The sequence below is a fragment of the Mytilus galloprovincialis genome, chromosome 3 (assembly GCF_965363235.1).
Source record: "Mytilus galloprovincialis chromosome 3, xbMytGall1.hap1.1, whole genome shotgun sequence".
NCBI lineage: Eukaryota > Metazoa > Mollusca > Bivalvia > Mytilida > Mytilidae > Mytilus > Mytilus galloprovincialis.
Genome location: NC_134840.1, coordinates 7,162,865 through 7,177,872, shown reverse-complemented (window position 1 = coordinate 7,177,872; position 15,008 = coordinate 7,162,865). Strand labels below are relative to the sequence as shown.

Genomic DNA, 15,008 nt, shown 5'->3' with positions numbered 1-15,008 from the left:
GGACTGAACCTTTGAACTCTCATGAACCAATGGAAATTGATCATTATCGTGATGCAAAACGTTGTTATTCTTGTGGTAAAGTAGGTCATGTATCACGTGATTGTCGTTCTGGGGGAAATTTGAGACAAATTAATGCCGTAGAAATGCAAACATATCACGGAAATTCGGGTAGAAATAGGGAAATTAATTGTTATTCTTGTGGTAGGGTAGGACATATAGCACGAGATTGTCGTTCTAGGGGAACCTATAGACAAGTAAATGCAGTTGAAACGCAACAATATCAGGGGAATTCGGGAAGAAACAATGAGATAGTTTGTTATCAGTGTAATCAACGGGGACATATTAGGCCAAATTGCCCAAATAGAAAACCTAGGACTGTTAACATGGTAGAAAACTGGGGTGTATATCCGGAAAACTAAAGCGCTCTTGTCACGTTGAAGCCAGTGATAAGAGTACAATTAAAAATAAATTACCTACTTATTCTATAAATGTTGCAGGAGCTCCAAATTCAACTTTAATTAAAATTCAAAATCAAAGATATAGAGCTCTCGTAGATTCAGGCGCTAGTGTTTCTTTGATACACAAAAGAATTTTTGAAACTTTGAGGGATAAACCAAAATTACTAAAGAAAACGGCTAATTTACAGTCCGTAAATGGGGGGTCTTTACATGTAAAAGGTTGTGCAAACCTTACTTTTAAAATAGGTAGTACAAAAGTTACTCAATTATTTTATGTTGTTAGAGACATGAACAGAAATGTTATTTTAGGAAAAGATTGGTTAGTACAAAATGGAGTTAGGTTATATTTTGATTTAGGATGTTTGAGAATTCAAAAAAATTATGTTCCATTAGAAGAAGACATTAATGTGGCTTCAATTGTAAGATTAACCGTAAATGCAGTATTAAAACCACAAACAATTAATGTTTGTCCCGTAGGCCTTAAGAACAATCCAAGTTTTGGAAGTACTAAATTGTTAGAAATCTCACCTGTAGCTTCAGGGTATGTTAGTACAGAACCAGGCTTAATGATAAGTAATACGGTGGTTAATTTTAATAAAAATAGGAAGTTTCCTTTGATGATTGTAAATAACACAAACAAATCAATTAGGTTAAAAAGGGGTTGTGTAGTAGGTAAGGCTTCTCATTTAGAAGAAATAAATTTAGTCAATGTGAATCAATCTCAAGGAACTTCGGGACTCAAAAAGTTAGACGAGTCTGAAATAAGTGTACCGCAAGAATTTAAAAAGGATATACTTAGAATGATAAGGGACAATGAAGATGTTTTTGCAACTTCAGACAAAGATTTGGGGTGCACTGATACAGTACAAATGACTATTGATACAGGGGATCACCCACCTATCAGATTAAAACCTTATAGGGCCCCTCTCAATCAGAGAAAAATAATAGATAAGACCATTGAAGAACTATTAGAGGCTAATATCATTAGGAAATCTAGGTCGGCTTGGGCTGCGCCTATCATTATTGTTTCAAAAAAGGATAAGACTTCAAGGATGTGTGTGGACTATCGAAGCCTAAACGCAGCTAGTAAAATTTATTCCTTTCCGTTGCCCCTGATTGATGACTTACTTGCTTCAGTAGGTAAAGCCAAAGTAATGACCTCGCTTGATTTAAAGTCAGGATATTATCAGGTCAAGGTCAAAGAGTCGGATAAGGAAAAAACTGCTTTTGTATGTCACAAGGGATTATTTGAGTTCAATGTCTTACCATTTGGTCTCGCCTCAGGGCCCAGTTTATTTAATGAATTAGTTACAGAAGTACTACAAGGGTTAGAGCATTTTTCAACTGCTTACATTGATGATATTTTGATATTTTCCGAAACAGAGGAAGAACATTTAGGCCACATTCAACAAGTTTTTGATAGATTACGACAGCACAAACTGAAGTTGAAATTGAAAAAATGTAATTTTTTGCAAAAGGAAACCAATTATTTAGGCTTTATAATAAGTAAAGATGGATTAAAACCAGATCCTGAAAAGGTTAAGGCCATTCAAGGCATGAAAGCTCCCTCGAATGTCAGGGAAGTAAGAGGATTAATAGGTTGTTTGAGTTATTATCGTAGATTTGTACCTTCATTTTCAAAAATTGCAGAGCCTATAGTTGCTTTAACTAGGAAAAACAAGGTTTTTAATTGGACCACAACTTGTCAGGAATCTTTTGAAAAGTTAAGGGATGAACTAGTGAAAGTACCATTATTGGCATACCCAGATTTGAATAAACCCTATGTGCTCTACACGGACGCTAGCGATAGTTGTGTAGGTGCTTGTTTAACGCAATTACAAAAAAGTCCAATCGAGGGCGAGAATGAAGTGGAAAGACCAATTTACTTCCTATCTCATAAATTGAGTGATACACAAACACGTTGGTCAACCATTGAAAAAGAAGCATTTGCTATTCATTATGCGTTACAAAAATTGAATCATTATTTGTATAATGCTGAATTTGTGATAAAAACAGATCACAAACCTTTGAAATACATCTTAGAATCTCCTATGCAAAATAAGAAAATCCAACTGTGGGCTTTGAACATAACGGGTTATAACTGTACTATTCAGTATATTCCAGGGCCCCAAAACGTGTGTGCAGATTTTATGTCTAGATTACCTTCAGACGAAAAACCAAACGAAAATCCAGATCCTTATCCAGATATTAGTGATAATACTTACGAAATTAATGTGATTAATTCAAATAGATTTCATTTTACTGATTATGCAAATAATGACAAATTAGTTGAAGATATTCCAGAAAAAGAAAATTTTCAGTTTGAAGAATTTGATATGTCAATTGAACAAATGAAAGACAAAACATTACGCGAGTTAAAGGAACAACTTGTAGGCGATAAGGTACCCGAGGCAGTGCAAAACAAGTACATCATAATAGATGACATACTTTATTACATCTCAAATGTAGATAATGATCCTATTATAAGGTTGTACATACCTTCCCATATAAAACAAGCAGTTGTAGAACAGTATCATGATAAGAATGGGCACATGGGCATTGACAAAACATTTGATTCGATTCGTCAAAAATATTTTTGGCCAAACATGTTTAAGGAATTGTATAATTATGTCACTACTTGTGTACCTTGTCAATCACGTAATTTACAAAAAGTTAGAGCGCCAATTCAGGAAACAAAAATTCCGCCTTATCCTTTTTGTCATGTAGGGGTAGATTTGAGTGGACCATATCCAACTACCATGTCAGGTAACAGGTACATTATAGGATTTATCGATTTATACTCAGGGTGGCCAGAAGCTTTTAGTGTCGCAACAAAAAGCACTGACAATGTTGCACATCTTTTGATTGAAGAAATTACTTCAAGGCATTCTGGGATTCAAATTCTAACAAGTGATAACGGAGGGGAAAACTGTTCTAAGGCTATGGAAGAAGTTTGTAAAGAACTTAATATAAAGCATATTAAAACTTCATTCTATCACCCTCAGGGTAATGCAAAAATAGAAAGATTTCATAGAACATTACATGATGTTTTGTCAAAATTAATAGAAGATCATTCCACAACTTGGGATTTATACTTGAACCAAGCTTTAGCAGCAATTAGATTCAATATCAATGAGTCCACCCAACTTTCACCTTTTTATGCATTATATAACAGGGATCCAGTTTTACCTTTAGATAACATTTTACAGCCTAGGAGAAAATACAATGGGGAGGAATATCATAAAATTGCCTTGCAACAACAACATAAATCATTTATGTTGGTTCATAAAACTATGAAAAAATCTAAGCAGAAACAGGCTAAGTACGCAAACAAACATAGCAAAGATATTAAGTTTGAGGTAGGAAACCCAGTGTTTTATAAAAATCATAGAAGGGCAAGCAAACTTTCAAAAAAATGGACTCCGTACTATAGGATTATAGAACAAACTTCACCTGTTAGTTTTATTTTAAAAAATCAGTTAGATGGGACAACCACAAAGGCTCATGCAGAACAAATTCGTTTAGCTAAGTTAGATTGGGAAATTCCTAACAACAATCAAGGTAGGGCATTACGTAAAGCTGCGTATGTAGTTCCCATTGAGTCACAATCAGAAGACTCCTCTGATGATGAAAGCATAGATTCAGACACTCTATTAAATCAAATTGCAAAAAGGTATAAGAAAGAAAGGGAAAATTCTGATGAAGAGGATGATATACCATTAATGGAATTATCTAAAAAATTAAGGGGGAAGAAAATTTTCTCAGAACAAGATAATGTCAATAATGGTCAATTAGAAAGTGATGATCAAGTCATGAAAGAAGAAGTAGAAAATTCGCCTTCTGATTATGACGTCTCTGACATTGATGATAACATGTCTAGCACTCATTCTTCGTCAGTAACATCTGAAAATTACGACATGGAAGATAACATGTCTGTGAATAGTGTTAAAATAGAAAATAATCAGAAATCTACTGATATTGGGGCTAACGAAACAAAATTAATATCTAAGGAACATGTACAAAATTTAGTGAGGGCTTTAATAGGTATTATGTAGGTATCAATTGGCTTTATAGGTAGTAGGTAGGATGCAAATCATTTAAGAATTTCTAAAACTTATAAAATATGTTATTTAAACCATTTGTAATTACAATTAAACATGTTGTCCTTAGGACACATGTCACCTAGTCTTATCTCACCCGGTAATTTAAGAGTACTATTGACTGACATAAAACGACTACCAGCGACATTAAAAATACCTGGTGACGAAGTTAAAGATATTTGGAATTTTTTTTTTATAAATTTTTGACCATTGCTGCAAACCAAGAAAAAAAAAACTAAATATATGCTGCTAAATACCAATGAAATTGACAAATGTTCCAATCCTTTAGTTAATTTTTGTGAAATTAAAAGTCCAGTTTATCCAGTTAAGTTAGGTAAATTATGTATCATAGCCTTATTTGCCAATAAAGAAAATTGGAAAACAAGATGTACAGCAAAAGTACGACCAAATACAATTTTGCCTATGGCAACTTATTTGACCGATAGTATGTGGGCAGTTACTACCATTAATGAATTTAGAATCACAATTAGATGTGATGACAATACAAACATGTTGACGGATCAGATAATTAATCCTCCTACCACTATAATTAATTTAAACGAACTTGTATCGCTACGAGTGATCATTTGACCTTATTACCTACTTATCAAATGGAAAGTACATTTTTAACAGAAAAAACGTTCGATAGATTCTTAAATACCTTTCAAGTATTGAATACAAGTTTATGGGAACCCTTTCATGCTGCTTTACCAAATTTTACAAAGCTTGAACTACCAAGAGAACTAACGGCTATTAAACAAATTCCTATGAACGCTTTGATTAAAAGACTTAGAAATTTACGGGAAATTGAAAATGATGTTGTATTTCCAAATTGGGGAGTAGGTTTATCCATGGGTTTGGGTGCGATATTCATTGGAATAGCTATATTTTTGTACTGTAAGTTTTTTAGAAACAAATCTTGGTTAGCCAAAAAGAAAGGTGTGAGTTCGGGTTCTAATGCCACGAACGATGGGTACCAAATGGTGACAACGCAAATGGTTGGGACAGAAGTACCTGATTCCAGAGAGAAGCTTCCCTCTGCACCATTACTCAAAGACGATGTAAGACCAAAGACCGATGCGACCAGTCTCTTGAGAAAGATGTACCCAGAGCTAGATACGTCGACTACTTCGTAAAAGGACTGGATTGTAAACCATACAACGTAGACGACCGAATCCACTAGCAGAAGACGAACCGTGTATATAATTTCAAAATGACTTTATGAACTGTGTAAATAGAATTGTATAAACATTTGCGTTCCTAACCAGTATGAGGAACAACTTACTATGATGGTGTTGGAAATAAAACATGAACTATGTATACCGAATTATTGAACTTCTGATTCTAATGAACTATGTGTAAATATATCCAGGTATTGGACTAGATGAATGTGATGAACTTATTATATTATGATATTGGACTTATAGAACTTTATAAACTTAGATATGTGGTGATGGTTACCGGAAACCTTACAATAGCTATTAAAATAACCTACAGGAAGAAAATTACCGCATTTTATTGAACTTTCGTTCCACAAGTATGGGAGGCATATGTTACACAATAGTGTTGTGTCACATACATTAATTAGCAGGAAGCCTTTGGACACTAGTAGACCTTTTCAACATCTCTCGACACCTACAGTTGAGAACGACTACGACAGGTAAAATGTGAGGGGTCGTCTCAAAATTTAAAAAAAAATGAAATCATTATTGATTTTATTGCTTTCATTGACAATGATAGAACTTTCCTACAGAGTTCAAATAACATGGATTTTTTTTAATTTATTATAAAGAAAATGATGGGCTTTAAGTCACATTTCATCTTTTTAGACGTTGAGCTTCTAGCTGTCATGGTGGAATTTGGAAAATGAAAAGAACAAAGCATGTTTAATTGTATTTGATATTTAATTAAACAATGTTTTATGTCTGTTGACAAAGGCGGCACATGTTTCCACAATGTCTGTTAGATTTGGCCTTGTATGCCTCCGTAATGTACTGAATACTTTGTATATTTTTAATTCACCAATTTGGTGTTCCACTTGAATTCTGTATTCACCAATCACGCGTTTAAATTTTCTGCTCTTTCTCTTAAATGTTATGGCTTACGATTAATTTGAGGTGTTATAAATGGTGTAACTAAAGGATGACGATATGGATAAACTTTGTCTCTAAGGGAAATGCAGCGGATTATTTCTCCCTGTTTTGATTCAAAACCTCCCTTATGTATGGTCATAGATGAGATACAAAAAAAATCTAAAGTACGAAAAAACTTGAAAAAGGTACAAAACTTTGTTCCGGAAATTGGATATAGAGAAATAAATTCTGACCCCATGAAAACAAAACAAAATATAGCAATGACAGTGTATAAATAAAATCAACGAAATTTGATCAACTTCTTGTAAGAAACCGAAAGGTCATTTTCAGGAACGGGGGAAGGACGCTATGACGAAGGGACAATGTATGTTGTTTTCAGCCGTCGGTTTCCAAACCCCTGCTTAGCACTGTCCATATCGATTTTGCAATGTCAACAAGCCCTATAGTATTAACTAACATCATGAAATATAAATTCCATACGCAGGTACGTAAAAAATGCACTGCTTACAATGTTGTAACATTAAAACGAGAAGTCAATTATATTTTTTTTCAATATTTATCATGAAAAACATCAACTCTAACAAAATATTTTGAAGCGGAGAATTTCCTTAGACCTTCAAAATCAATATGTGATTATCCCTCCAGAAATTGAATATGTACATCAACTAAGGAAGGTGAAGATCGGTTGAAAAATACCAATTTGGTCATGTTCACAAATGTGATACGGACGTACGGACAGTCCAGTAATTATTTTTCATAAATTTTGGAAAATTTCATAAAAGCTTTTACACCAACAAATTAATCGTTTTTTACATGCGGCAAATAATTGGTAAAGGACTCGCATAATCATAAAATTGAAGAGAAAGCGGATTAGGAAGCAGAACGGCGGTTGCTGTATTTGTTTTAATCATTTAACATGAAATGTCGTGTAAATACAAACATAAGAATATTATATGACAGTGACATATATTTATTTATTTATTTGGTTGATATAATTATATTGTGAAGCTACAAAGTCAAGACAGTATATATCCGCCAATCCAATATGTTACGTATTGATAATCATGACGGTGTTTGTCTTTGAGACGACCCATCCATTTTACCTGTAAACTGTAGGTGTCATTAGTCGGTGTTGAGAGATGTTGAAAAGGTCTAATAACAATCTGTTCGTATACTATGGACATATATACCCTGAAGCCAATAAATGACCATGTCTACTGTAAAATAACATTTAACCGTCAGGGGTTAATTGCATGGTTTGACAATTAACCTCATATAAATAGTACTCGATAAACCAGACGACTATGTAACCGGCCTACAGCTATAGACATTTGTATGGACCATTGGACTATATAAGATACCTCAATGGACTACAAGGACACAATTCGATCACACCAGAATTCGTCACATCTCGGCCAGTGTCTCAGTGAAAAACATTTATTTGAACTTTTAATCGCTCTTTGAATATACTTGTAAATTAAGCAATAAATACTAATTGACAAGTATAGTTAACTTTCTTGACTTCGCAACACAATTTATACTTTAATGCTTGACGAGGATGTTTATTTCGAACCTTTTTGTCCTTGAGTTTGATCTCATGACAAGTTACCCGGATTTTTTAAGTGATGCTTTACTGGAACTTTTTGTCCGTGAGATTTATCTCATGACAATTTATTAATCTGTGTACAGCGATGCTTTTCTGGAACTTTTTGTCCGTGAGATTTATCTCATGACAATGCCCTATGATGATGGTACAACGACTTTTTCTGGCGAACTTTTCATGTTTTTGTCCGTGAGATTTATCTCATGACAATCCGTTACTATGATGTCAGATGAAATTCAGTACAGAGCGGAGCCCAATTTCAATGTTATTCAATAAGAACTCTTTTTTTTTTTAATATACGGACATTAGTTTGTTTGCATATATAATATACATGTACATGGGAACTGCTTATTAACTGCTAAAGATTTTTTTTTTATTTTGCATATGTTGATATTACTTATCTTTTTTAAATCCTTGAACAATTCGTATTATGTATGTTTGCTTGATTTTTTCTATTATTCTGATGAAAATAATGAAAGATTGTTGATATTGCGTATACATGACATTATGCTAAACACTTGTGCATTTTTATACATGTAGATTTTTTATTTCAATTTCATTTACAGAAGTATCAAGTTTGAATTATCTAGTCATTAATATTTGATTTATTTAATTTTGTAACATAATAGCAGAAAGTTGGTACTGCATTTTCAGATTTGTAATTCAATAATTATTTTCTATGAAGAATGCCGAATTTTGTATGTTTATATTGAACATCGATCTTTACTATTTTTGAAATATGTTGATGAGATCGTATGAATATGGTTCATTTTGTATTTAGTGGATTTTTAAGGAAACATGATAGTGATATACAGTTTCATTAGCGAGCAAATTAAGGAAAATGTAGAGAGAATGTTTTTTTTTTGTTTTTTGTTTTTTTTTTGCATGGTATAAAGACGGAAATCTGTAGTTAACGTCCTTTTGGAACTTTTATGAGGAATGTATTATCTAGGATCTATGTTAGTGATATCGAGATAATTTCATAAATAAACCCCGTGAATTGTATCTTTCTGATATGTTTTATCTGTTAGCAATTTTATATTTTTTATGAGAGTGTGTGTGCGTAAATGGGTTTGGCCATGATTCTGTGAGAGATAGTTGATATATTTTTTGAAACTTGCAACTTATGAAATGTGATCATTATAGGACATTTTCACAATATTGTAAGAGTTAGGGGCTCTGTTGAATTTATTACTCAATGATACATGTATCACGAAACAATTTCGGATCTGTAAAAATATATTTAACTACTAACTTTCAAAAGTTGAGATTTCGCAACGTCAGATAATTGTACTTTGTCATGCTGTGTTTTGAGATGGTATATGAGTTGGTGCATATATATTGTAAAGCGAATTCAACCCTGAGAAAAATTTACATTTTTCTTTTGTCGGGGGGGGGGGGGGGGGATGTAATATATATAGGGGGTTGAATCCGCGTTTCCGGAAATACTGTTCAGTCCGTATACGACTTTGTTATATACATGTATGTAATCGTAATCACAGGTACTGTCTCTTTTTCGTTTTGCCAGCGCCATTAAAGGATGTAATTTTATGAGTTCCTAATATTTTGCCTCTCGTATCCCCACACAGAATTATTACAGGCAGAGCCAACAAAACGTACAAAGGTCAGTTTATTTTTTCTTAAATTATTAAGTATTTTTCTTTCTTGTGTATTTCAATTCGTTCGTTTGTGTAATTTTGTCACATGAGTGACGATTTTCAGAAAATACGGGTGTCTTCGTTGAGGTCCGCGCTTCAACAGGTGATTCATTTATGCAAATTGACGGCCGGTATATTCATATCTTGCGTAGCGTGTATGCTTATTACGTTTTACCCAATTCAAGCAATATAAAACAGTTTCATATTTCACTGTTATTTTGGATTTTAAACAAATAAAATATCTTATCTTATCTATTTCATTAATAACTCAGTTTTGTTCAGTGTATGATTTAATTGTCACTCAATGTCAATACTTCATTTTTTCAGGTGGACTCAATCAGCGGAACTTGAGTGCCAAAAACTTAAAACACAATCTACAAAATCCAGTACTATTTAAGATATATGAACAATATTTTAATAGTGTACGTGATTTAAATGGAACAGCTTTTTATAGGAGACCGATAGATAAAGGAAGTATTAAGTTTGGTGAACAGTCAGTAGGGGTCAACAAAATGTCTAATATCATGAAAACCATGTGTGCATAAGCTGGAATAGATGGGTATTTCACTAATCTGGTAAAAGGACATGTGCCACAACATTATACCAGGCAGGAGTCCCAGAACAAGAAATAATGAACAGGACAGGCCATAGGTCAGTGGAGAGTGTTAGAAAATATAAAAGGGCTTCCAGTGAGATGTTAAAGGATATCTCAAATATCCTTGAACCGAGTGAAAGCATGTGCAAGAAAATTAAACATGAAGACAACACAGAAAATCAAGAAACATCAAAAAGTGCAGCAGAAGGTGTTGGCAGTTTGTTCACTGGATGTGTGTTCAATTTTAATAGTGGAAGTTAAATATATTTGTGATTATTTCAGTATTTGAGGATTATGTGGTGTATTTTATTCAAAGGAATATATTCATTGGAATTCCATCCTTTTTAGTAGTGAAATTATGCATAATGGAATTTATGCATTTTTTTTGTAGTGAAATTACCAGTGTGCCATTCTCGAGGATTAGAGGATTTTATATTTGGCTTCTAGTTTCACATTTTATTAAAATAATACAGTTATTAAAATTCATTTTTTGTATTTATTCTAAGAAAAAGAAAGGATATGGGGTATTTGCCAATGAGACAACTACCCAACACTATAGTTTTAGTAAAAATTTAGAGTTGAAAAGTATTACAGGAAAGAAAATGTTACATTGTAGGTTCTGGCTAAAAGTGTGAGGTATCTCGCATACCCCACATGACCATTTTCAATTTTCTGGTAAACCAATCAGAGGGTTGATATGGAACTGTGGTGTATGTGTAGATACCCTCACACTTTTTCAATGGAAAATTAAACAAACTATGGTACAATTATCAATATATATTTTTGTTTTATAGTTCTGGCGTAACAATTCTTTGCAGTACGAAAATTAATCTTTTATTATCATTATCAAAGTTACTTTCATAAGGGATGACAATGGCTTCTAGCTATAGATGAATGGCCGTTCTGACTCTTATCACATTAAAGGCAACATATTAAATGACATTTGAGCTTTTGCAGGTACCATTGCAACATATTTTGAAGTCTTAAAAAAAAACCCAATAAATAGATAACCTGGAACTATAAGACTGTATTATTCATGTAAGTCCAAGATGCGACAAATTGTCTTTAAATAAATAAATAACTGTAAACTTGTTTTCTCAATATTGAAAAGCATTATAGATTTGAACAAAAGGATATCGGAAAAAGATAAGCCATATACGATTTAAGTTAAGATAACTTAATTGGCAATCAACTCCTTCACATTAATTGTCCCTACAGAATGATTTTTCTCTCTTTCTACATTTTTCATTTTATTTTAAGTACTATACAAATGTGGACACATATCAGTTTGGATGTTTGACAGTGCTTTCTGACAAAAAAGAGTTTTTTTCTGGTATATATATATAGCGTTCTAAGCTAAACTGTGTTGCGTATATTATATACATGTAGTAACAGCAAACCTGTACCAAACACTAAAATAAACAGTGTCGTTCATTTATAAAAGTTTTTATGTTCAAGACTTACCGTGTATAACGCCACATGCGGGGTGTCGGCTATGTTTGACACAGGGTGACGGTTAATGCGGGGTTCACACATTGCCGATTATTGTTCCCGTTTGAGATCAGACAGCGATAGGACACGAAAAGTGAAAAAGTCGGAGTAATATCTTCAATTATCTGGAATGTCCTATCATTGTCTGAACTCAGTCGTTTAAGTTCGTAACAGATTCCAACGGGTCGGGAATGGTCTGAATAGTTCCGCGAAGCACCCCGACTGTTAGGTGCGTCGGTCCCGTAACATTAGGGGAAACTCAGCCGATTTTGTCTAGTCGGATTACAAGCGTGACTATGTCGTGACAGATTCTGCTGTATCGGATCAAAATCCTAACAATGTTCTGTGTTTTCTGGATGGTGTCCTGGGGAACGGGAATAATCTGGAGAAATTTTTCATTGCTGTTTTTCTGCCGATTGAGTCCAGATTGCATCCAGATCTTGTCGATAGGTTAAGTCATACTTGTTTGAACGAAGCCAACAAGTTAAGGTCAATAACGTCATGTCTAATACTAAATGCATAAAAACTGGGGTACCACAAGGTTCTATCCTGGGCCCTCTGTTATTTGTTTTATATATCAATGATTTACCACTTAATATAGAACATTCATTAATAGATTTATATGCAGATGATTCTACATTACATTGTAAAGGTAATAATTTACTTCAGTTAACTTCTAACCTTCAAAATGATATTCATGTAATTGAAAACTGGTGTTCGCAAAATTGTATGAAATTAAATGCCAAAAAGTGTAAATCAATGATTGTTGGTTAAAAACAAAGACTTTGTTCAACTGGAAACAGTTTAGATATCAATATTTCAAATGCACAAATAGAAAATGTAGATTGTGAAAAACTTCTTGGTTTATATATTGACAAAAACCTAAATTGGGATCAGCAGATAGATAAAATGTCATGTACTATATCAAAGAGAATCAATTTATTACAAAAGATAACAAAATATTTATCTATGCATACCTGTAAATGGGGACGAAGTCTGTATGAATTATTTTTTTGTAACTAAATATTTGTTAAAAAAAAGAAACGGAAATACCGTAACGTTTCCTTTGGTTCTGTTGTTAGGGATTTTAGTTGTGACGTTATTTAAATTATGACGTCATATGCAATGTAAACAAAGATACGCTATCATCAGGTAACGTTTTTTCATATCAAGGAATTATTAAAAATGAAATTGGTATTGCACGTTCCTTCCTATTTTATACTAGACTGATAAATATATATTTTACTCAAAGTTTCATACAAACGAGACCGGAAAAAGGAAGTACATTGTACATTTCTGCGCAGGTCCGGGATTTCAAAACACGACAAAAAAAAATTGAACGTTTTTGACAATCTCCGGCGCAGAGATCACATATCCGTTCCGTTCAATAATGACCTCTGCCATGCCTTTTTTTGCGTACTTTTCTCTTCCCAATCTCTAAACGAAATCTACATTACTGTTTATTTAATCAAGATACTTTTTATGGAAAAAAATATAGAAATTCTCATTTTAACGAAGATAAGTATATAAAATGGAAAATTTTGCTATGTTTGATAACTTATACTTAAAGTTGCATTTCCTTTAGAGATTAAATGTCATTCGTAAACACAGCCGGTTGTGAAGGGACTATTTTGTTACCGTTATTACATTTTATTACTATTTCACATTAATTTTATATTAATTTCTACCTATTATTGCAATAATTATTATGTTCTGTAAGGCCTGTAATAGCACAGATTCCCGGAGATAAATTTTGACCCTGCCACGTTTCTTTAACAAAATTTCCTGTCTCCGAACAAAAAAACATGGTGCATCTATGCTTGTGTTCTGTCATGGTGAGGAAGATAAAGGAATGGAAGCGACGGCAACATGTTGTAACGTTTGTAGCCTATATATATTAACTAAGAGACAAGCCATGTGTACTGATTAACATACTTTAATATAATGCTAGAGCTAAGTAATCAACACAAATACATAAAGCAATACGACGCGACCTTATCTGCTATGTCCATCAACACAACACGTGCGTGAACTCTGAACTGTATAGATATTTATGAATGAATGAAAGTTACAATATTACATCTCTTCTTTTCTCAGATTAGAGTTCTACTTTAATTAATTATATTACTGTCTGTGTAGTCATAAAATCTTTAACTGTCTGTGTAAACAAATTAAGTGATAAGATGCGTAAAATTGTATCAATAGAAAATTAGAACTTTATAGTCTGTGATAAATGTAAATTATTCGGTACGCGTACTGTAATGTCAATATAATTAGTGGATCGTCTGATCAATCTGATAAGGCTATCATTACGAGTGTGAATAGTAAATTCCACAAAATTGCTTTGTATCATAAATTCACAAACATATAAATCAACATCAAACCTAACTGATACATCAGAAAGAGCACAGGATTATTATGCCTGTATTAAACACAGCTCTTTAACGCACATAATCATCGAGATGTTTCGGTGTTTGTTTTTCTCGTGATGATCTTCTCAATGGTGTGTTTGGTATAATGTCACCATCAATGATTTCTTCTATTTCCTCATCAGTCATTAGCTTAGATTTCCCAACCTTTTTGAAGTATGACGAATTTCGAGTTATATCTTTTTGTTGTTCGTTCGTTGTCGTAATCATACTACCCTTTTTATTCTTGATTGTTAATGGTTGAGGATTGTACGGGGTAGATAGTTCATCTTTCTTTTCCTGTTTAACTAGTACGGTATCTCCAACTGTAAAATTAGGTACTTTTACTGAGTGTTTTTTCTCGAAGTATAATTTCATTTTACTTTTGTTCTTGTGGTCTTCTTTTCGAACTTCACTGTCGGCTTGGTTATTTATTGAAATGTTCGGCATTTTGGTATTAATTTTCCTTCCAAATAAAAGTTCTGCCGGGGACACATTAGTTGTTGAGTGCGGTGTTGCTCTATAATTGCGGAGAAATGTGTGTATTTCTTGCTTCCAACTACGATGTTCCGTTTGAGCTGCACGAATTGCTTTTCCTATAG

At 33.1% G+C, this 15,008-nt stretch overlaps 1 long non-coding RNA gene across 1 annotated transcript; it reads left to right on the top strand.

Moving 5' to 3' along the window:
- Nucleotides 1-9,680: 9,680 nt before the first annotated feature.
- On the top strand, nt 9,681-10,989 carry LOC143066300 (uncharacterized). Its single transcript, XR_012975536.1, has 2 exons — nt 9,681-9,878; nt 10,240-10,989. It is a non-coding gene; the product is annotated as an uncharacterized LOC143066300 (long non-coding RNA).
- Nucleotides 10,990-15,008: the final 4,019 nt, after the last annotated feature.